This window comes from Heptranchias perlo, unplaced genomic scaffold (genome assembly GCF_035084215.1).
Source record: "Heptranchias perlo isolate sHepPer1 unplaced genomic scaffold, sHepPer1.hap1 HAP1_SCAFFOLD_63, whole genome shotgun sequence".
In the NCBI taxonomy this organism is placed as follows: Eukaryota; Metazoa; Chordata; class Chondrichthyes; order Hexanchiformes; family Hexanchidae; genus Heptranchias; species Heptranchias perlo.
Genome location: NW_027139655.1, coordinates 3,051,336 through 3,076,060, shown reverse-complemented (window position 1 = coordinate 3,076,060; position 24,725 = coordinate 3,051,336). Strand labels below are relative to the sequence as shown.

Sequence of the window (24,725 nt, the reverse complement as noted above, 5' to 3'; positions counted from 1 at the left end):
TTATATGGACTTCCAGAAGGCAATTGATAAGGTCACACATAAGAGACTGTTAGCTAAGATAGAAGCCCATGGAATCGAGGGAAAAGTATGGACTTGGTTAGGAAGTTGGCTGAGCGAAAGCCGACAGAGTTGGGATAATGGGTAGGTACTCACATTGGCAGGATGTGACTAGTGGAGTCCCACAGGGATCTGTCTTGGGACCTCAATTATATCACTATTTATTAACGACTTAGATGAAGGAATAGAAAGTCTCATATCGAAGTTTGCCAATGACACAAAGATTGGTGGCATAGTAAGCAGTGTAGGTGAAAACATAACATTACAAAGCGATATTGATAGATTAGGTGAATGGGCAAAACTGTGGCAAATGGAATTCAATGTAGACAAATGTGAGGTCATCCACTTTGGATCAAAGAAGGATAGAACAGGGTACTTTCTAAATTGTAAAAAGTTAAAAACAGTGGATGTCCAAAGGGACTTAGGGGTTCAGGTACATATATCATTGAAGTATCATGAACAGGTGCAGAAAATAATCAAGAAGGCTAATGGAATGCTGGCCTTTATATCGAGACAACCAGAGTACAAGGGGGCAAATGTTATGCTGCAGCTATACAAAACCCTGGTTAGACCGCACCTGGAGTACTGTGAGCAGTTCTGGGCACCGCACCTTCGGAAGGGCACATTGGCCTTGGAGGGAGTGCAGCGTAGGTTTAATAGAATGATACCCGGACTTCAAGGGTTAAGTTACGAGGAGACAGTACACAAATTAGGGTTGTATTCTCTAGAGTTTCAAAGGTTAAGGGGTGATCTGATCGAAGTTTATAAGATATTAAGGTGCAGATAGGGTGGATAGAGAGAAACTATTTCCGCTGGTTGGGTATTCTCGGAGTCAGGGGCACAGTCTAAAAATTAGAGCCAGACCTTTCAGGAGCGAGATTAGAAAACAATTTCTACAAACAAAGGGTGGTAGAAGTTTGGAACTCTCTTCCGCAAATGGCAATTGATATTAGCTCAATTGCTAATTTTAAATCAGAGATAGATAGCTTTTTGCAATCAAAGGTATTAAGGGATATGGGCCAAAGGCAGGTATATGGAGTTAGATCACAGATCAGCCATGATCTTATCAAATGGCGGAGCAGGCACGAAGGGCTGAATGGCCTACACCTGTTCCTATGTTAGTACTGGTTTCAGATAATTGACACATCGCAATATTGGACATTACAAGACCACAGACATATCGGAACAAGAAACCACCATTTAACCCCTCGATCCTGTCGCCATTGACCTGCTTTTGTTCCAGATCATTTGCTACCCCATACCCAAACCTATTGCAATAAAAACATAAAATGCTGGAAACACTCAGCAATTCAGGCAGCATCCATGGAGAGAGAAACAGTTAACGTTTCAGGTTGATGACCTTTCATCTATTGATTACAGTCTTGAAAATTTCAATTGACCTGGCAACAACAGCCTTTTGTGGAGGTTGGGGGGAGTTCCAGATTTCCACTTCCTCTTGCGTGTAAAAGTGCGTCTTTGTATCACTCCTAAACGGCCAACCTTTAATTTTAAGATGTTCTGTATTCCCCCACCAGAAGAAATAGTTTCTCTATCAACCGTATCAAATCCATTTATCATCTTGAGCACCTCGCCTAGACCACCGCTCAACCTTCTAAACTCCAGGGAGTACAAGCAAGTTTATGCAACCTGTTCTCTCAATTTGACCCTTTAAGCCCTGATATAATCAAGTGAATCTGTGCAGTACCCCCTCCAAGGCCAACATGTCATTCCTGAGGGTCGGTGCCCAAAACTGAGAACGCAGTACTCCAGACGTGGTCTGACCACGGTTCTGTACAACCAAAGGATCACGTCCCCACTTTTAAATTCCAACCCCCTTGAGCTAAATGCCAACATTACATTTAATTACTTTTTGTCCCTGTGTACTGATTTTTACTGATTTTGTTACCTTGAGGCCCCAATCCTTTGCTCTTCCACAGCTCCTACTCTCTCACTATTAAGAAAATATTCAGATTTCTCTTTGAGATCCAAAGTGGATGAATTCCTATTTCCCCACATTGAACTTCATCTGCCACAGTTTTAGTTATTCACTTAATCTGTCTGTCACTTTGCAAATTCCTGCCCCCATCCACACAACTTACACTGCCTCCTAACTTAATGTCACCTGCAAACTTACATATACCTTCTTTTGAGTCATTAATATAGATGGTGAAAAGCTGAGACCCCAGTGTAGATCTGTGGGGAATATCACTTGTCACATCCTGCCAATCAGACAACGTTCCTTTTATCCCTACTCTGTCCTTTCTCCCAACCAGTTTCCTACCCATGTCACGAGGTTACCTCCAATTCGATGTGTGTTCACTTTTGTTAATACGCTCTAGTGCGGAACCTTACCAAATTCCACTTGAAGTCTATATAGACAACATCCATAGACACTCCTCTTTCCACTATGCAAGTGACTTCCTCAAAAAAATTCAACTAGATCTGTCAGACATAACCTATCCTCTACAAATCCATGCTAACTCTTGTTATCAGAGTGACTGAGTAATTGGACCAGTATCAGTCCGATGATAGATAGATTCCAGTAACTTCTTCACAATTGATGTTAAACAGACAGGAGAGAGACAAACCAGCTCTTTAATTACCTGGTTTTTCTCTCTCCTTAGATAGTGGGATGGCATTTAGAATTTTCAAATCCAAAGGCACAATTCCCGAATCTAGAGAGCTTTAGAAAATTATGAATATGGCACCTACAGTTTCTGTCCCTATTTCTTTTAATACTCTGGGGTGGAAACCATCAGGTCCTGGAGATTTTTCTACCTTCAGTCCCATTATTTTCTCCACTAAGTTCCTTCCCTTGACTTAATTTTAGGTTCTCTTGTATCGTGTGTATTTTGTCCTCTTGCTTCACGGTGACAATGGATGCAAGGTACTTATCGAACAAGTCTGCCATTTACTTATTATCCGTTATAATCTCGCCTGCATCGGTCTTTAACAGGCCTCCACTCGCCATCGCCACACTCTCTCACTTGGGTCTTTATAAAAACTTTTGCTCTTAGCTTTGATATCCCTTGCAAGTTTTATTTTCCATATTCCCTTTGAATGCTTCTTATTACTTTCTTTGTATCTGTTTGCAGCTTTTTTACAGCTCTCCCAGTCTGTGGGATTTCCACATTTCCTTCCATTTGAGTCCTCCTTTTCTTTTAGTTTAATACTGTCTCTTACCTATGTTTCAATACTCATGTGGAGTTTTTGCCTCTTTGGGCTATCTGCTGGTTTTGTGTAGCACCAAATGCTTTGTGGATTACTTCCCACCGTTTGTTCAGCCCAGTTTACTGCAGTTAATTCCTTTCTCATCCCTTCCAAGTTTGCCTCACTTCAATTAACAATATTGTATTGTGACTCTCCCTTCTCCCTCTCAACCCTAATAAATTATATCGTGGTCACGATTTGCAAGATAGTCCCTTACCATCAGACTGTTAACTAATTCTGGTTCCTTACTGATCACTAAATCCAGTATGGCCTCTTCCCTTGTTGACTCCACTGTTGGCACTGTAGTGAACATTCACATGTGTCAGCCTGCCATTCTGGCCTGTTTCATCAAACACAGTGAGAACAGATTCCAGTTCATCTGTCCCAGTATGAACAAGGCCATGGATATTCAGTCGTCATGACTTAAAAGTCTTACTTATTATGAACACTTTCTGTAAGCTTCACACTTACTGCTGCACTCGTCTTCTGTCACATTCACTGCCTGTTACATCTCATAATATGTTACAGCACAGAAGGAGGCCATTTGGCCCATTGTGCCTGTGTCGGCTCTTTGAAAGGACTATCCAATTAGTCCCACTACCCTGCTCTTTCCCCATACCCCTACAAATTTTTCCTTTTCACGTATTTATCCTATTCCCTGTTGAAAGTTACTATTGAATCTGCTGCCACCGCCCTTTCAGACCATAACAACTCGCCCTCTGGTTCTTTTGCCAATTATCTTAAATCTTTGTCCTCTGATTATAAGAAATAGGAGCAGGAGTAGGCCGTACAGCCCCTCGAGCCTGCTGCGCCATTCAATCAGACCATGGCTGAACTTTGACCTCAACTCCACTTTCCCGCCCAATCCCCATATCCATCGATTTTCCCCTAGAGTCCAAAAATCTATCCATCTCAGTCTTGAATATACTCAACGACTGAGCATCCACAGTCCTTTCTGAGGTAGAGAATTCCAAATATTCACAACCCTCTGAGTGAAGAAGTTCCTCCTCATCTCAGTCTTAAATGGCCGATCCCTTATCCTGAGACTATGCCCCCTAGTTCTCGACTCTCCAGTCAGGGGAAACAATCTCTCAGCCTCTACCCTGTCAAGCCTCCTCAGAATCTTATATGTTTCAATGAGATCACCTCTCATTCTTCTAAGCTCCAGACAGTATAGGCCCATTATACTCGATCTCTCCTCGTAGGACAACCTGCTCACCCCAGGAATCAATCCAGTGAATCTTTGTTGCCCGCCTCTAAGGTAAATATATCCTTCCTTAGATAAGGAGACCAAAACTGTGCACAGTACTCCAGGTGTGGTCTCACCAAAGCTCCGTACAACTGTAGTAAGACTTCCTTACTCTTATACTCCAACCCTCTTGCCATAAAGGCCAACATTCCATTTGCCTTCATAATTGTACTTGCATGCGAACTTTCTGTGTTTCTTGTACAAAGACACCCAAATCTCTCTGAACACCAACATTCAGTAGTTTCTCACCATTTAAAAATATTCTGTTTTTCTATTCCTCCGACCAAAGTGAATAATCTCACATTTCCCCACATTATACTCTGCCACCTTCTTGCCCACTCACAACCTCTCCATATCCCTTTGCAGACTCTTTGTGTCCTCCTCACAGCTTACTTTCGCACCTACCTTTGTATCGTCAGCAAACTTGGATACATTACACTTGGAGTCATAGAATGGTTACAACACGGAAGGAGGCCATTCGGCCCGTCGACTCCATGCTGGATCTCTGCAAAAGCAATCCAGCTGGTCACACTCCCCCGCCCTATTCCCACAGCCATGCAGTTTTTTCCCTTCAAGTATTTATCCAATTCCCTTTTGAAAGTCATGATTGAATCTGCTTCCACCATCCCCTCGGACAGTGCATTCCAGATCCTAACCACTCAATGTGTAAAAAGGTTTTTCCTCATGTCGCTTTTGGTTCTTTTGCCAATTACCTTACATCTATGTCTTCTGATTCTTGATCCTTCCACCAATGGGAACAGATTCTCTCTATCCACTCTGTATAGACCCTTCATGATTTTGAATACCTCTATCAGATCTCCTCTAAACCTCTGCTCTAAGGAGAACAACCCCAGCTTCTCCAGTCGATCCACGTAACACTAATATAGATTGTAACTCGCTGAAGCCCAAGCACTGATCCCTGCAGCACCCCACTAGTTACAGCCTGCCAACCTGAAAATGGACCATTTATCCCTACTCTCTGTTTTCTGTGTGTTAACCAACCCTCTATCCATGCCAATATATTACACCCAACCCCCTTAACTTACGTAACAACCTTTTATGTGACACCTTATCAAATGAATTTTGGAAATCCAAGTATATTACATCTGCTGGTTCCTCTTTATCTACCCTGCTAGTTACATCTTCAAGGAACGCTTAGGAAAATCGTCTTTAACAAATTTATTTTCATAAAACCATGTTTACTCTGCCTAATCATATTGTGATTTTCTATGTGCCCTGTTACCACTGCCTTAATGGATTCCAGCATTTTCCTGATGACTGATGTCAGGCTAACTGGCCTGTCATTCCCTGTTTTCTCTCTCCCTCCTTTCTTGAATAGCGGGGTTACATTTGCTACCTTCCAATCCGCTGGTACCGCTCTAGAATCGAGGGAATTTTGGAAGATCAGAACCAATGCATCCACTCTCACTGCAGCCACCTCTTCCAGAACCCTCCGATGTAGGCCATCAGGTCCAGGGGATTTATCAGCTTTAGTCCCATTAGTTTCTCAAGTACTTTTTTCTCCACTGATATTAATTGTTTTCAGTTCCTCACTCTCATTTGCCCCTTTGTTCTCCACTATTTCCGAGTATGCTTTTTGTGTCTTCTGCTGTGAAGACAGATACAGATTATCAACGCATATTAATCTTAAAAGGATTTTTCTAACCATCCGTTTATCGATTAATAAATATATTTAATTTTACTTAGCATGTGTAAATAGTGGACTGTGTTTTAATATGTGATTTCAAAACATCAGTGAGCGACAGGCCCTTTAGATTAATGTACAAGTCTGGCGTGTCATGTAACTTTCATATTACAAAGTGATCATAAATAATACCGTTGTTAAGAAATATGTTCTATGTAAAACAAGTATAAGTGCAGAGACACAAAGTTCAAAGCACTTCTTTCCATTTGGCGGCTGTAAGTTGTCAGCGAGCTCAGAGAACGGAAATGAGATTCTGGGTGGAAACCAGATGGTGATCAGAATTAAAGATAAAACCTAATGCAGAGAATTAATCAACACCATTATTCTCAGATGAATGTTCCGGTCGAATTAAAACCCAGAGCTACTTTAATCAAAACACGTAGGATTGAATAAATCTTCTGGTTTAAAAAAAATCAAACTGAAGGGGGAACTGAGTGGGTCTCAACATTTGTGCCCCTGAGTGACACAAAGTAAAAGCAAAATGCTGAAACTTGCAGAGACAGAAGCGAACAGTTCCCGTTTGTGGGAACTCACTTCCTCAAACTTTGGGATGATATGAGGAAGAGCTTTCTGATCCTTTGCACGTCGACACCACTTGCAGTGTCTGATCCAACCTGTGATGTGGACACGTGTCTTCTGGCAATTTAACTTGTTCAATCCCAGTCTGTGTAGGATTTTACAAGTTGTTGATGGTTAAAGGTCGGGTTTCATCATCCTGCCGCTTGTCCCCAACACAAAATAGACAGAGATACTCAGTCACTCACTGATATACAGAGGCATCCTCTCTCTCTCTCTCTCTCTCTCTCTCTCTCTCACTGATATACAGGGGCATCCTCTCTCTCACTCACTCACTGATATACAGGGGCATCCTCTCTCTCTCTCTCTCACACACACACTCACTGATATACAGGGGCATCCTCTCTCTCTCTCTCTCTCTCTCTCTCTCTCTCTCTCACTCTCACTCTCACTCAGGGTCACTCACTGAAATACAGGGGCATCCTCTCTCTCACACTCACTCACTGATATACATGGGCATCCTCGCTCACACTCACTGATATACAGGGGCAACCTCGCTCACACTCACTGATATACAGAGGCATCCTCTCCCTCTCACACTCACTGTCACTCATTGATAGACAGAGGCATCCTCTCTCTTACACACTCACTCACTGATACACAGGGGCATCCTCGCTCACACACTCACTCGCTGATATACAGGGGCATCCTCTCGCACACTCACTGATATACAGGGGCATCCTCTCTCACACACACTCACTCACTTGTAGTCACTCACTGATACACACTGGGGCATCCTCGCTCACGCTCACTGATACACACTGGGGCATCCTCGCTCACGCTCACTGATACACACTGGGGCATCCTCGCTCACGCTCACTGATACATACACACTGGGGCATCCTCGCTCACGCTCACTGATACATACACACTGGGGCATCCTCGCTCACGCTCACTGATACATACACACTGGGGCATCCTCGCTCACGCTCACTGATACATACACACTGGGGCATCCTCGCTCACGCTCACTGATACATACACACTGGGGCATCCTCGCTCACGCTCACTGATACATACACACTGGGGCATCCTCGCTCACGCTCACTGATACATACACACTGGGGCATCCTCGCTCACGCTCACTGATACATACACACTGGGGCATCCTCGCTCACGCTCACTGATACATACACACTGGGGCATCCTCGCTCACGCTCACTGATACATACACACTGGGGCATCCTCGCTCACGCTCACTGATACATACACACTGGGGCATCCTCGCTCACGCTCACTGATACATACACACTGGGGCATCCTCGCTCACGCTCACTGATACATACACACTGGGGCATCCTCGCTCACGCTCACTGATACATACACACTGGGGCATCCTCGCTCACGCTCACTGATACATACACACTGGGGCATCCTCGCTCACGCTCACTGATACATACACACTGGGGCATCCTCGCTCACGCTCACTGATACATACACACTGGGGCATCCTCGCTCACGCTCACTGATACATACACACTGGGGCATCCTCGCTCACGCTCACTGATACATACACACTGGGGCATCCTCGCTCACGCTCACTGATACATACACACTGGGGCATCCTCGCTCACGCTCACTGATACATACACACTGGGGCATCCTCGCTCACGCTCACTGATACATACACACTGGGGCATCCTCGCTCACGCTCACTGATACATACACACTGGGGCATCCTCGCTCACGCTCACTGATACATACACACTGGGGCATCCTCGCTCACGCTCACTGATACATACACACTGGGGCATCCTCGCTCACGCTCACTGATACATACACACTGGGGCATCCTCGCTCACGCTCACTGATACATACACACTGGGGCATCCTCGCTCACGCTCACTGATACATACACACTGGGGCATCCTCGCTCACGCTCACTGATACATACACACTGGGGCATCCTCGCTCACGCTCACTGATACACACACACTGGGGCATCCTCGCTCACGCTCACTGATACACACACACTGGGGCATCCTCGCTCACGCTCACTGATACACACTGGGGCATCCTCGCTCACGCTCACTGATACACACTGGGGCATCCTCGCTCACGCTCACTGATGCACACTGGGGCATCCTCGCTGTCGCTCACGCTCACTGATACATACACACTGGGGCATCCTCGCTCTCGCTCACACTCACTGATACATACACACTGGGGCATCCTCTCTCACGCTCACTGATACACACTGGGGCATCCTCGCTCACGCTCACTGATGCACACTGGGGCATCCTCGCTCACGCTCACTGATGCACACTGGGGCATCCTCGCTCTCGCTCACGCTCACTGATACATACACACTGGGGCATCCTCTCTCACTGTCTCTCTCACACGGTTCACTGCCTTCCCCAAAGTGTGTGACACTGTTACCCCTTTGTTTCACACCCCACCCATTAAACAGTGCACAGGAACAAGAGGGGGCCGTCCAGCCCCTCGAGCCTGTCCCGCCATTCTATTAAATCGTAACCGATCTGTACCTCAACTCCATAACACCTCAATATACGTAATAAAAGTGTAGATTTGATTCCCTGTTACTTTGTACTGAAAACAGAATCGGACCCTGTTGGGGAAACTGGAAACCAGGGACACAGACAGACTAAGTGAGTGAGGAAAACTGTGGGAGATGGTGTTTAATGTGGGCAAGTGTGAGGTCATCCACTTTGGATCAGAAAAAGACAAATCAGAATATTTTCTGAATGGGAAGAGTGTGGGAACTGTGGATGAGCAGAGAAATTTAGGGGTCCAAGTACACAAATCTCTAAAGCGAGTGGGCAGGTACAAGAAGTAATCGAAAAGGCTAATGTAATGTTGGCCTTTATCTCGAGGGCTGGAATACAAAAGGGAGGAAGTTATGTCACAGCTGCACAGAGCTCTGGTTAGAGCCCGTCCAGAGCTCGGTAAATGAGGCAGGTTTTCAGGAGCGTCTTAAAGGAGGAGAGAGAGGTGGAGAGGTTTATGGAGGGAATTCCAGAGCTTGGGGACCCAGCAGGTGAAGGGACAGCCGCCAATGGTGGAGAGATGGAAATCGCGGGATGGGCAAGAGGCCAGAATTGGAGGAGTGGAGAGATCTGGGAGGGTTGTCCGGCTGGAGGAGATTACAGAGATAGGGAGGGGGGCGAGGGTCATGGGGGGGATTGGAAAACATGGATGAGAATTTTAAAATCGAGGCATTCCTGGACCGTGAGCCAATGAAGATCAGTGAGCACAGGGGGTGAAGGGTGAATTGGACTTGGTGTGAGTTCAGATACGGACAGTAGAGTTTCGGATTTTTATGGAGGGTGGCAGATGGGAGGCCGGGCAGGAGAGTATTGGAATAGTGGAGTCTGGAAGTGAGAAAGGGAAGGATGTGTCTGATGAACCGTCTGATTCACACCCCCGCCCGTGGGATGATGGTGGTGGATGGGGACCGGTTGATCCTCTCCAGCGGGAGGACGGCGGTGGATTGAAATGATGGCGGTGGATGGGGACCGGTTGATCATCTCCAGGGAGATGATGATGATGGTGGTGGATTGAAATGATGGCAGTGGATGGGGACCGGTTGATCTTCTCCAGGGGGAGGATGGCGGTGGATTGAGATGATGGCGGTGGATGGAGACCGGTTGAACTTCTCCAGAGGGAGGATGGCGGTGGATTGAGAGGATGGCGGTGGATGGGGACCGGTTGATCCTCTCCAGGGGGAGGATGGCGGTGGATTGAGATGATGGCGGTGGATGGGCAAACTCCTATCCATATATTCAGACCATGAAACATTCAGTGTAAATTCCTATCGATATATTCAGACCATGAAACATTCAGTGTAAAATCCTATCGATGTTTCATGGTCTGAATATATTCAGTGTAAACTCCAATCTGTATATTCAGACCATGAAACATTCAGTGTAAACTCCTTATCTGTATATTCAGACCATGAAACATTCAGTGTAAACTCTTATCAATATATTCGGCAGAGCAGACTTCGTGACATCTTCTTGATACCGGGGATAAATTTTAATAGTTTCTGTTAAAACACGAAAATAAGATAATACAACTTCCTGATGCTGTTGTTTAATAATACTTTTCTAAAACTGCTAACTCCTGTTTGAAAACTTTTTTAATGGAGAGTATTATTCCACGAGTTATTCAGTCCTCCCAGCACTGCTGGCACTGTAGTGAACATTCACACATGTCCGCCTCCCATTCTGGCCTGTTTCAACAAACAGTGAGAACACATTCCAATTCATCTGCCTAAGTCAGAACAAGGCCGTCAAGATTCACAAGTAATGAATTATAAGTCTTATTTCTAACGCACAATGTCACAATTACTTCTAGTTGTCCTCTGTCACATTCATTGTTACATGTCAGACATCAGCTTCTAATGGAACCTCCCACTCGCCGTTACTAATGGCAGAGAGTCTTTTAGTGCAATTTTATAAAAGGCATGCTCTTCAGTTTAAAATTGTTTTGGGAGAGCTTTTATATACATGATTGTTAATAGCAGTTTCAGATAATTGACACATAGCAATATGGAGCAACAACAAGGATGGTGAGTGAGGATGGAGGGAGGGGGATGAGAGTAAGAGGAGGGTGGGGGATGTGGGCGAGGGTGGGGGATGTGGGCGAGGGTGGGGGATGTGGGCGAGGGTGGGGGATGTGGGCGAGGGTGGGGGATGTGGGCGAGGGTGGGGGATGTGGGCGAGGGTGGGGGATGTGGGCGAGGGTGGGGGATGTGGGCGAGGGTGGGGGATGTGGGCGAGGGTGGGGGATGTGGGCGAGGGTGGGGGATGTGGGCGAGGGTGGGGGATGTGGGCGAGGGTGGGGGATGTGGGCGAGGGTGGGGGATGTGGGCGGGATGTGGGCGGAATGTGGGGGGGATGTGGGCGGAATGTGGGGGATGTGGGCGGAATGTGGGGGATGTGGGCAGAATGTGGGGAGGGGGATGTGGGCAGAATGTGGGGAGGGGGATGTGGGCAGAATGTGGGGAGGGGGATGTGTGCAGAATGTGGGGAGGGGGATGTGTGCAGAATGTGGGCCAGGGAGGGAGGGGGCAGAATGTGGGCCAGGGAGGGAGGGGGCAGAATGTGGGCCAGGGAGGGAGGGAGAATGTGGGCGAGGGAGGGAGGGGGGAGAATGTGGGCCCTGTGGGTGACTGCGTTGTCCCTCTCTCTGGGCCCAGGAACATGTGGCAGCTCTGGGGAATTTGGTTGTGGCTCAGAGAAATTTCACCCTCCCTGAACCCCGGGCCTCAGTCATTGAGGAGCTGCATTCCCGCTCTCACCGCCCGGTCTCTCCCCTGGGTCACCTCATAAGAACATAACAAATATGAGCAGGGGTAGGCCATACAGCCCCTTGATCCTGCTCCACCATTCAATAAGATCATGGCTGATTTCGACCTCAACTCCACTTTCCCATCTGATCCCCATATCCCTTGATTCCCTTGGAGTCCAAAAATCTATCGATCTCAGTCTTGAATATAGTCAACGACTGACCATCACAGCCCCCTGGTTAAAAAGAAATCCAAAGATTCACAACCCTCTGAATGAAGAAATTTCACCTCATCTCAGTCCTAAATGTCTGACCCCTTATACTGAGACTATGCCCCCTTGTTCTAGACTATCCAGCCAGGGGAAACAACCTCTCAGCATTTACCCTGTCAAAACTCCTCAGAATCTCATATGATTGAATGAGATCACCTCTCATTATTCTAAACTCCAGACAGTATCGGCCCATTCTACTCAACCTCTCATAGGAGAACCCTCTCATCCCAGGAATTAATCCAGTGAACCTTTGTTGCACTGCCTGTAAGGCAAGTATATCTTTCCTTAGATAAGGAGACCAGAACTGTACACAGTACTCCAGGTGAGGTCTCACCAAACCATGTGTACAAATGTGGGAAGACTTCCTTACTCTTGTACTCCAACCCCTTGCAATAAAGGGCAACATGCTATTTACCTTCATAATTGTTTGTTGTACCTGCATGTTAACTTTCTGTGTTTCTTGTACGAGGACACCCAGATCTCTCTGAACAGCAACATTTAACAGTTTCTCACCATTTAAAAAATATTCTGTTTTTCTATTCTTCTTACAAAAGTGAATAACCACATTTCCCCACATTATACTCCATCTGCCACTTTCTTGCCCACTCACTGAATCTGTCCATATCCCTTTGCAGACTCTGTGTCCTCCTCACAGCTTACTTTCCCATCTAGCTTTGTATCGTCAGCAAGCTTGGATACATAACACTCGGTGCCTTCATCTAAGTCATTAATATAGATTGTAAATCGCTGAGGTCCCAGCACTTAACCTTGTGGCACTCCACTAGTTAGAGCCTGCCAACCTGAAAATGACCTGTTTATCGCTACTCTCTGTTTTCTGTCCGTTAACCAATCCTCTATCCTCAATATTACCCCCAACCCAATGAGCCCTTATCTTGCGCAACAAACTTTTATGTGGCAATTTATTGAATGCCTTTTGAAAATCTAAATATACAACATCCAGTGGTTCCCCTTTATCGACCCTGCTCGTTACATCCTCAAAAAACCCGAATAGAGATTCTCGTAGGCGAGTGACTTCCGCCCTTTCTATTGGTTTAAAACAAGCAGGAGTGGGGCTGTGTGTGGGACCAGGCCCTGATTGGCGGGTGAGGGTATCAATCACTTGTTTTGAACCAAGAAAAGGGGTGGACTCAGTGAGCGACATTCATTTCCGCAGTGAGGAAAAGTGTAGATTAGATTCTCCTTCACGTTGTCAATATTGGTCTCATTTTCTCCCCTGCCATAATTAGATCTCCCGGTGAATGACGGAGTGATTGAGAAAAGTCCACAGATGGAAGTAAACAGGGATTGTGGACTGAGGAACAACAGCAGGTGAATCAGCACAGGATTGTGAGAGCAGCAACCAGAGAGAACCCTTCCGATTCAAAGAGTTTCCATAGATCGACTGGGGAGAAATGTAAGAGAAAGTCCCATTTACTCAGATAAACACTGGTCCACAAAGTTGACAAGGTAAGGGGGGAAATGGTGAGAATGAGACTGGGAGAGTCTGATCACCAAGTACAATTATCCAGCATCAGGCCGTGCAATGAAACGTGAAGTGAGATCAGTTTCTGTCTCAAAACACAGTCACAAATGAATCTTGTGTGTGTTTTAGAGTGAAGGGGTTTGATCTAAGAGGTGACTCCAGTCTGAGGCAGAGCCCAGCAGATATACAGTGTCTCCCCGCCCCCAGCACCAACTCTGAATGAACCCACCTTTATTGTCTCCATAATACCAAAATTATACTGTGTGTTAAGGTAGTGCCAGACAGTGTTACCAAATTCAAATATATTTCATATCCATCAAAATCAACCATCTTACAATTCTGAACTGGTTACTGAGTTTTGCTTAATGTTATTTCCCATCAGTAAATCTGTTTCTGGATTGCATACTTGCAGTTGAATTAAATGATTATCATTTAAATATAAACTGGTGATCAAATGATACGTAAATCATATTTAATGGATTGTAAAAATTATTCCAATTGATTATTTTGTGTTTTGTATCAGAATAATGTTCTGGGTGATTACCTGCTCCAGCCTCGGCCGAGGATTCTTTTTAATAAACTGAGAGCGATGTTTGTCCCGATGCAATCCAGATTCATTTCCGTGCTGTTTGATTCGATAGAAGTGTTCAAAATCATGGCGATTTAGATTAAGTAAATAAAGGGAAACAGTTCCCATTGGCGGAAGGGTCAAGAACCAGATGACACACATTTAAGGTGGTTGGCGAAAGGACCAAATGCAGTGAGTTTAATGATCTGGAATGCGCTGCCTGACAGGGTGGTGGAAGCAGATTCAAAAGCGAATTGGATAAATTGTGTAAGGGAAAATATTTGCAGGTCCACGTGGAAAGAGCGGGGAAATGGGATTAACTGGAATGCTCTTACAAAGAGCCGGCACAGGCTCGATGGCCTGAATGGCCTCCTTAGATGCTGTAATCATTCCGTTATTCTATCCAATTCCTTTTTGCAAGTTACTATTGAATCTGCTTCCACCACCCGTTCAGATAGTGCATTCCAGATCATAATATCTGGCCACATCAAAATGAAAATCTCTTCATCTCCCCCCGCCTGCTTCTTTTGTCAATTATCTTAAATCTGTCTCCCCTGGTTATCGACACATATTAATCTTAAAAGCCTTTTTCTAACCATCCGTTTATTGATTTAGAATTATCTTTAATCTAAATTAACAGGTATAAATAGAGGACCGTGTTTTGAAAATATTAGTGAGAGACAGGCCCTTTAGATTAATGTACAAGTCTGGCATGTCATGTAACTTTCATATTACAAAGTGATCATTATAAGTAATACCGTGTTAAGAAATGGCGGGGTTATAATATGTTCTATGAAAAACAAGTATAATTGCAGCGACACAAACTTCAAAACACTTTTTTCCATTTGGTGGCTGTAAGTTGCCAGCGAGCTCAAGGAATGGAAACGAGATCTGGTGCATCGCCCGCCTCTGATGACTGCGATTTGTAACCTGGAGACTGGGGGGTAAAGTAGATCTGTTGCATCGCCCCCTTCTGCTGTCTGCAGTTTGTAACCTGGAGACTGGGGGGTAAAGTAGATCTGTTGCATCGCCCCCCTCTGCTGACTGCGGTTTGTAACCTGGAGACTGGGGGTAAAGTAAATCTGTTGCATCGCCCCCCTCTGCTGACTGCGGTTTGTAACCTGGAGACTGGGGGGTAAAGTAGATCTGTTGCATCGCCCCACTTTGCTGAATGGGTCGATATGAGGAAGAGTTTCCTAATACTTTGCCCCGAGACATCACTTGCTGGGTCTGATCCAACCTGTGATATGGACACGTGTCTTCTGGCAATTTAACTTGTTCAATCCCAGTCTGTGTAGGATTTTCCAAGTTGTTGATGGTTAAAGGTCGGGTTTCATCATTCTGCCACTTCTCCCCAACACAAAATACACACAGATACTCAGTCACTCACTGATATACAGAGGCATCCTCTCTCTCCCACATTCACTCCGAGTCACTCTCTGATAAACAGAGGCATCCTCTCTCTCACGCGCACTCACTCATTCACTGATATACAGAGGCATCCACTAACTCACTCACTCACTTTCTCACTGTGTCTCTCACACAGTACCCTGCCATTGTGTGGTGACCCAGTGCCTTCCCCAAAGTGTTTGATACTGTATCATTACCCCTGTGTTTCACACCCCACCCAATTACATTATATAGGAAAAGGAGGAGGCCATTCATCCCCTCGACCCTGTCCCACCATTCTATTAAATCGTAACCGATCTGTACCTCAACTTCCTATCACCTCGATATACCGAATAAATGGATAGATTGATTCCCTGTTACTTTGTACTGAAAACAGAATCGGACCCTATTGGGAAACTGGAAACCAGGGACACAGACAGACTAAGTGAGTGAGGAAAACTGTGGGAGATGGTGTTTAATGTGGGCAAGTGTGAGGTCATCCACTTTGGATCAGAAAAAGACAAATCGGAATATTTTCTGAATGGGAAGAGTGTGGGAACTGTGGGAGTGCAGAGAAAATTAGTAAACACATCTCTCAAACCCAGTGGGCAGGTACAAGAAGTGATCAAAAAGACTAATGTAATGTTGGCCTTTTTCTTGAGGGCTGGAATATGAAGTGGAGGAAGTTATGTTACATCTGTACAGAGCTCTGGTTAGAGCCCATCCAGAGCTCGATCAATCAATGAAGTAGATTTTAAGGAGCGTCTTAAAGGAGGAGAGAGAAGCGCAGAGGTTTAGGGAGAAAATTCCAGAGCTTGGGGTCCAGGCAGCTGAAGGCACGGCCGCCAGTGGTGAAGCAATGGAAATGGGGGGATCGGCAAGAGGCCAGATTTGTAGGAGCGCATAGATCGCGGAGGGTTGTAGGGCTGGAGGAGGTTACAGAGATGGGGAGGGGAGGGGAGAGGGTCGTGCAGGGATTTGAAAACCAGGATGAGAATTTTAAAATGGAGGCGTTCCCGGACCATGAGCCAATGTAGGTCAGTGAGCACAGAGGGTGATGGTGAACGGGAATTGGTGCGAGTTCAGATACGGGCAGCAGAGTTTAGGATGTTTATGGAGGGTGGAAGATGGGCGGCCAGGCAGGAGAGTATTGGAATAGTGGAGTCTGGAGGTAAGAAAGGAATGGATGAGTCTGATTAACCGTCTGATTCATACTCCCGCCAGATGGAGTATGGCGGTGGATTGAGATGATGGCGGTGGATGGGGACCGGTTGATCCTCTCCAGGGGGATGATGGCGGTGGATTGAGATGATGGTGGTGGATGGGGACCGGTTGATCTCTCCAGGGGCAGGATGGCGGTGGATTGAGATGATGGCGGTGGATGGGGACCGGTTGATCCTCTCCAGGGGGAGGATGGCGGTGGATTGAGATGATGGCGGTGGATGGGGACCGGTTGATCCTCTCCAGGGGCAGGATGGCGGTGGATTGAGATGATGGCGATGGATGGGGACCGGTTGATCCTCTCCGGGGGGAGGATGGCGGTGGATTGAGATGATGGCAGTGGATGGGGACCGGATGATCCTCTCCAGGGGGAGGATGGCGGTGGATTGAGATGATGGCGATGGATGGGGACCGGTTGATCCTCTCCAGGGGGAGGATGGCGGTGGATTGAGATGATGGCGATGGATGGGGACCGGTTGATCCTCTCCGGGGGGAGGATGGCGGTGGATTGAGATGATGGCGGTGGATGGGGACCGGTTGATCTTCTCCAGGGGGAGGATGGCGGTGGATTGAGATGATGGCGATGGATGGGGACCGGTTGATCCTCTCCGGGGGGAGGATGGCGGTGGATTGAGATGATGGCGGTGGATGGGGACCGGTTGATCTTCTCCAGTGGGAGGATGGCGGTGGATTGAGATGATGGCAGTGGATGGGGACCGGATGATCCTCTCCAGGGGGAGGATGGCGGTGGATTGAGATGATGGCAGTGGATGGGGACCGGTTTGTCCTCTCCAGTCCCATGGACTCTCCCATCAGTCAGGTCGCAACCCCGCTGGATTGCTGACATCACACCAGCACGCTACAACAGGGCCCGTGCTGAGTTGGTGAAACGGCCGAAAGGGTTTAAAAATCTGGAGACACGTGACCCTTTCTGCAGTCGGTCAATCAAGTGAGAGAGGGCGGTGTCTGTGGGGGAGGCGTTCATTTGTCCCGAGGAGGCAGAGCGCATATCACGGCCCGGATGGGCCCAAGGGGAGGAGTCGGTTGGGGAGGACATGGGGACGGAATTTTCAATCGGGATTGATCCAATAGGGACCAAAACTATGGGGGGAGTGGGAGAATGAGAGAGAGCCCCTAGCTTTAATCAGTGATGGGCGGGGGAGAGGGAGAATGAGAGAGAGCCCCTTATTATAATCAGTGATGTGTGGGGGGAGAGGGAGAATGAGAGAGCCCCTTACTTTAATCAATGATGGGTGGGGGGAGAGGGAGAGAGCCCCTTTAATCAGTGATGGGGAGGGGGAGAGTGAGAGAGAGCCCCTTACTCTAATCAGTGATGGGTGGGGGGAGGGTGAGAGGGAGAATGAGAGAGAGCCCCTTACTTTAATCAGTGATGGGCGGGGGGAGGGGCAGAGGGAGAATGAAAGAGAGCCCCTTACTATAATCAGTGATGGGTGGGGGGAGAGGGAGAATGAGAGAGAACCCCTTACTTTAATCAGGGGTGGGTGGGTGGGGGGAGAGGGAGAGAGAGCCCCTTACTTTAATCAGTGATGGGCGGGGGGAGAGGGAGAGAGCCCCTTACTTTAATCAGTGTTGGTTGGGGGGGAGGAGGAGAATGAGAGAGAGCCCCTTACTTTAATCAGTGATGGGTGGGGGGAGAATGAGAGAGAGCCCCTTACTTTAATCAGTGATGGGTGGGGGGAGAGGGAGAATGAGAGAGAGCCCCTTACTATAATCAGTGATGGGTGGGGGGAGAGGGAGAATGAGAGAGAACCCCTTACTTTAATCAGTGATGGGTGGGTGGGGGGAGAGGGAGAGAGAGCCCCTTACTTTAATCAGTGATGGGTGGGGGGCGGGGGGAGAGGGAGAGAGCCCCTTACTTTAATCAGTGATGGGTGGGGGGCGGTGGGAGAGGGAGAGAGCCCCTTACTTTAATCAGTGTTGGGTGGGGGGAGGGGGAGAATGAGAGAGAGCCCCTTACTCTAATCAGTGATGGGTGAGAGGGAGAATGAGAGAGAGACCCTTGCTTTAATCAGTGATGGGTGGGGGGAGGGGGAGAGGGAGAGAGAGCCCCTTACTATAATCAGTGATGGGCGGGGGGAGGGTGAGAGGGAGAATGAGAGAGAGACCCTTGCTTTAATCAGTGGGGGGAGGGAGGAGAGGGAGAATGAGAGAGAGCCCCTTACTTTAATAAGTGATGGGTGGGGGGAGGGGGAGAATGAGAGAGAGCCCCTTAATTTAATCTGTACAACTTGTTTCCGTGTTTTATTATGAAGTAATTACTGTTCACATTTCCCTATCCCTGAAGTGCTTCCATTGTCTTCAATAACTTTAATTTCCAGCTGCTATCTTGCAACCTAATTGTCTAAGTCTGGACCTATCTTGTCCTCACTGTTTTATGTTTGAAAACCCGATTTAATTCCTGGTTCTTTGCCGCTGTTTGTTTTTTATCCTCCTGTTTTCAGAACAAGGGAGGGTCTAAGTCATTGGGAGTAAAATTGGACACTGGCGGCGGGCACAAAGTGGTCGGAATCGCTTTTTCCGCCACTTTTTACACACTCCTGATATTGAGCTTTATTGAATTCAATGGAACTGTATACCTGGTCAGCCATGAGATACCGCCTGTTTCACGTCCACGCCCATATTCAATTTCACCCCTTTCAGCGTGTATGAGCGTGCAAGACCATAGACTTCCCTACAAAATAGACGTGAGGTGGTTGTCCATTACTTGGAGAGGATGCAGAAAGGATTTCCCAGAACGGTAGCAGTGATGAGGGACTTCAGTTATGTGGAGAGATTGGAGAAGCTGCCGTTGTTCTCCTTGGAGCAGGTTAAGGGAGATTTAATAGAGGAGTTTTCATAGGGTAGATCGGGAGAAACTGTTTCCAATGGCAGGAAGGTCGGTAACCAGAGGACGCAGATTGATGATAATTGGCAAAGAAGCCAGTGGGGAGATGAGTACAATTTTCTTTACGCAGCGAGTTGTTCTGGTCTGGAACCCAATGCCTGAAAGGGAGGTGGAAGCAGCTTCGTGTTTAAAATCTACCCCAATGACTGTGTATAAATGATGCTCTGTCTGTCCAGTCGCTCGTGGTGAAATAAAGCAGTTTAGTGACGTTCAAAATAGAATCAGATAAATAATTGAAAAGGAGAAAGTTTGCAGGGCCATGGGAAAAGTGCAGGGGAGTGGGACTAAATGGATCGCTCTTTCAAGGAGCCAGCACAGACACCAGGGGCCGAATGGCCTCCTTCTGTGCTCTATGATTCAAATCAATGGGGTGATTGTAAATCGAAGCATTTACATCATTTGAGCATTTAATAGAAAACTTAACCCGCATCAAACCCACGTGAATCAGCTGGTAGGAAGAGTAAAGGGAACCTGAGGTTTCGGGTTATGCCCCACACAAGCTTTGTATGTCAGTAACATTCAGCGGAAGAGGTGACAGCGAGGTTGATGTGCGCTGACACTTCCTGGCGGGCTCCACTCAGATTGTCTCGAGCGGAGTGCAAGGCGGGGAGATCTGCCGAATCCTGAGTACCAGAGCCTTCACTGGGGACAGGAGCCTTGCGGACCAGATCTCATGTCGCTTCAGTCTTTTCAATGGATGAATTGGGTGAGTGACTGAGAATCTCTCGGAGTGTGCGATTATATCGAAGGAAACACATTTCTACATTAAGTGCAGATCTCGTCACACACACGGTTCTGGTTGGAAACCAGATGGTGATCAGAATTAAAGATAAAACCTAATGCAGAGAATTAATCAACACCAAATGCAGGTGACCCCATTATTCTCAGGTGAATGTTAGGGTCGAATTGAAACCCAGAGCTACTTTAATCAGAACACAGTGGGATTGAATAAACCTTCAGGTAAAAAAATCAAATTGAAGGGGGAACTGAGTGGGTCTCAAAATGTCTGTCCCTGAGTGACACAAAGTAACAGCAACATGCTGAAACTCGCAGAGACAGAGGCGAACGGTTTACGTTTGTGGGAACTCACTTCCTCAAGCTTTTTATCGATAAGAGCAAGAGGTTTTTTTCACTTTGCACGTAGTCTGCACTTGCTGTGTCTGATTGAACGTTTGATATGGACACGTGTCTTCTGGCAATTTTAGAAGTGGTTGATGGTTAAAGGTTAGATTTCATCATCCTGCTGCTTCTCCCCAACAGAAAATACACACAGGTACTCAGTCACTCACTGATAGATACAGAGGCATCCTCTGTCTCCCTCTCTCACACGTATACTCATTCAGAGTCACTCAGATATACAGAGCCATTTTCTCTTCTTTTTTTTCTCCCTCTCTCTGCCTCTCCCTCTCCCTCTCTCTCTCTGCCTCTCACATACACACACACTCAGTCAGTCCCTCACTGATACACTGTGTGTCTCCCTCCATCACATATACACACACCTGCTCAGAGTCACTCAGATATACAGACGCTGTCTCTGTCTCTCTCATACACTCACTCAGTTGTTCACTGATACACAATGTATCTGGCCCCCTCACATAAACACGCATTCAGAGTCTCACAGTTATACAGAGGCATCCATTTTCTCTCTCTCATACTCACACAATCCTCAGTTACCCACTGATAAAATCTGTTTCACTCTCCCTCTCTCTCATAAACAAACACACATTCAGATTCACTCACTAATATAGACACACATTTACTTCCCCTATCTCTCTCTATCTAACACACAAAGAGTCACTGACTGATTTGCACACGCATCCACAATATCTCATATCGTATACTGCCATCGTTTGGGGTCAGTGCCATTGAGTGCCTGCCCCGCCCTTTGTATAAGGAACAGTAAACTGCCATCCTGTGGGGACATAATGCCCTCCTCGCCCCCTTGTGCCAGACATGGTACACTGCCATCCTGTGGTGACACAGCACCCTCCCTGTTCCCTTGTGCCATGCACGGTACACTGCCATCCTGTGGTGACACCGTGCCCTCCCCAAAGTGTGAGTCCCACGATCACAACCATTGTGTTTGGAGAGTGGCCCCGATAAATCTTTCAACTCCAATTCCCCATCAACTCCTGATATTTTTGGAGATACTGATTTGATTTATCCGAAAACTAAGTGGGCCATATTAGTTTACACATTCCACTTCAAATCATTCACTTACTGATCCTGATTTTCTCTAATCAGAGATATTTTATTACAGGCATGAGAATGAGTTGTAATCTATAGTCCAGTTGTGTACATCAATGACCATTTATAGCAAAATAGGAACAAGTTAATTGATGAGAGCTTCTATTTTCTCTTGTTCTCTTAAATATGGTCAACGTTCCCTCCACATTCCCACACTGAGGTGTTGTTATTACAGTTAATACCTATTTGACGGTTAAATATTCTTATTAAAATGTCTCCGTTGTACTTACAAACGTTCCTTCCCCACCCTCACATGCCAGAACTTTGGAATTTGCAGATAACTGGAGACACATCCAGCCTCTGAGTCAGGAAATGTCAATGCAAGACAGTTAGAGTCCCAGTTCACAGCTGTGAACAGGACTTTTACTCATCAGGGTGTCCACACTAAAGAGTAACACTCACAGCAAGGGAAACCTCTTCTTTCTGTGATAGATCAGTCCCATGTTATGTTATATAATTATTCAGTGAAGTGAACTCACTACAATAGTCACACTTCCCAGTCACGGTTTTGAGGCAGGACAGCTGCCTTCTGTGGGTAGAACCATGTCGCTGAGGATATTGCCCCATCAACTGTTTGTCGATGATGCCACTAAAATACAATTGGAAACTAGGAGTCTGGCCCCTCGATGAAGTTCAGCCAGAAAATATAAAGGAATGGCCACTGATTCACAAATAGCAAATGTGATCCTAAAAACAGGGGCAGCACATGGAGAAGGAATTGCCTCTAACTGTGGCTGGACAATGAAACAATCACATATTGTGGTCGGGGTGTTGAAGAGACATGGAATGTGGGAACAGAGTTCATCAAACAGTGTGTTTATTCAATCAAATATTTGATATTCAATTGTTTCAGTTTCAATTCCTTTTATTTTAATTCAATATTAAAGGAAAAGTGTATTTTGCATTCGACTTCACATCGTCAATATTGGTCTCATTTTCTGCCCTGCCATTATTAGATCTCCCGGTGAATGACAGAGTGATTGAGAAAAGTCCACAGCTGGAAGTAAACAGGGATTGTGGACTGAGGAACAACAGCAGGTGAACCAGCACTGGATTGTGAGAGCAGCAACCAGAGAGAACCATTCCGATTCAAAGAGCTTCCATAGATCGACTGGGGAGAAAGTCCCATTTACTCAGATAAACACTGGTCCTGTAGACAGTCCACAAAGGTTCCAAGGTAAGGGGGGGGGAATGGTGAGAATGAGACTGGGAGAGTCTGATCACCGAGTTCAATTATCAAGCCGTGTAATGAAATGTGAAGTGAGATCAGTTTCTGTCTCAAAACACACCGTCACAAATTAACCTTGTGTGTGTTTTAGAGTGAAGGGGTTTGATCTAAGAGGTGACTCCAGTCTGAAGAAGAGCCCATCAGGTATACAGTGTCTCCCCGCCCCCAGCACCAATTCGGAAAGAACCAATCCATGAGGTCCCCATAATATCGATATAACACAGTGTGTTAATGTAGTACCAGAGAGTGTTAACGAATTCAAATACATTTCATATCCAACTGTCAAAATAAATCAACTTATAATTCGGAACTGGATATTGGGTTTAACTTAATGTTATTTCCCATCAGTAAATCTATTTCTGGATTTAACAATTGTAGTTGAATTAAATGATTATCATTTAAATATAAACTGGTGATAAAATGATGCGTAAATCTTATTTAATGGATTGTAAACATTCTTCCATTTGATTATTTTGTGTTTTGTATCAGAATAATGTTCTGGGTGATCCACATGATACAGCTCCCGTCCTCGGCCGAGGGTTCTATTTTTTTTTTATTATTCGTTCACGGGATGTGGGCGTCGCTGGCAAGGCCGGCATTTATTGCCCATCCCTAGCGAGATTTTACAACTGAGTGGCTTGCTAGGCCATTTCAGAGGGCAATTAAGAATCAACCACATTGCTGTGGGTCTGGAGTCACATATAGGCCAGACCGGGTAAGGACGGCAGGTTTCCTTCCCTAAAGGACATTAGTGAACCAGATGGGTTTTTACGACAATCCGGTAGTTTCATGGCTATCATTACTGATACTAGTATTTTAATTCCAGATTTTTTTATTTAATTAATTGAATTTTAAATTCGCCAGCCGCCGTGGCTGGATTTGAACTCGTGACTCTGGATTTTAGTCCAGGCCTCTGGATTACTAGCCCAGTAACATAACCACTACGCTACCGTACCCTTATTTATTAAACTGGGAGCGATGTTTGTCCCAATACAATCCAAATTCATTTCCTTGCTCTTTGATTTGATTGAAGTGTTCGTTCAAAATCATGGCGATTTAGATAAAGTAAATAAAGAGAAACTGTTCCCATTGGTGGAAGGGTCAAGAACCAGAGGACACACATTAAAGGTGATTGGCGAAAGAACCACATTCAGTGAGTTTTAATGATCTGGAATGCGCTGCCTGACGGTGGTGGAAGCAGATTCAATAGTAAATTTCAAAAGCGAATTGGATAAATTGTGTAAGGGAAAATACTTGCAGGTCTACGTGGAAAGAGCGGGGAATTGGGTTTAACTGGAATGCTCTTAAAAAGAGCCGGCACAGGCTCGATGGCCTGAATGGTCTCCTTCGATGCTGTAATCATTC

General features: G+C 46.1%; 1 protein-coding gene across 7 annotated transcripts in view; it reads left to right on the top strand.

Moving 5' to 3' along the window:
• Nucleotides 1-24,725, top strand: part of LOC137317689 (NACHT, LRR and PYD domains-containing protein 3-like) — a 75,378-nt gene that overhangs the window by 19,674 nt on the left and 30,979 nt on the right. For 4 of the 7 annotated variants that reach the window (XM_067980860.1, XM_067980861.1, XM_067980859.1 and 1 more), the window contains exons 2-3: nt 13,567-13,733; nt 23,089-23,309. The gene's annotated coding sequence lies outside the window, so the exon portion shown is untranslated. Of the gene's footprint in view, nt 1-13,566; nt 13,734-20,570; nt 20,592-23,088; nt 23,310-24,725 lie in introns of those variants that run through there. The other 3 variants (XM_067980864.1, XM_067980863.1, XM_067980865.1) reach the window with 2 other exon arrangements.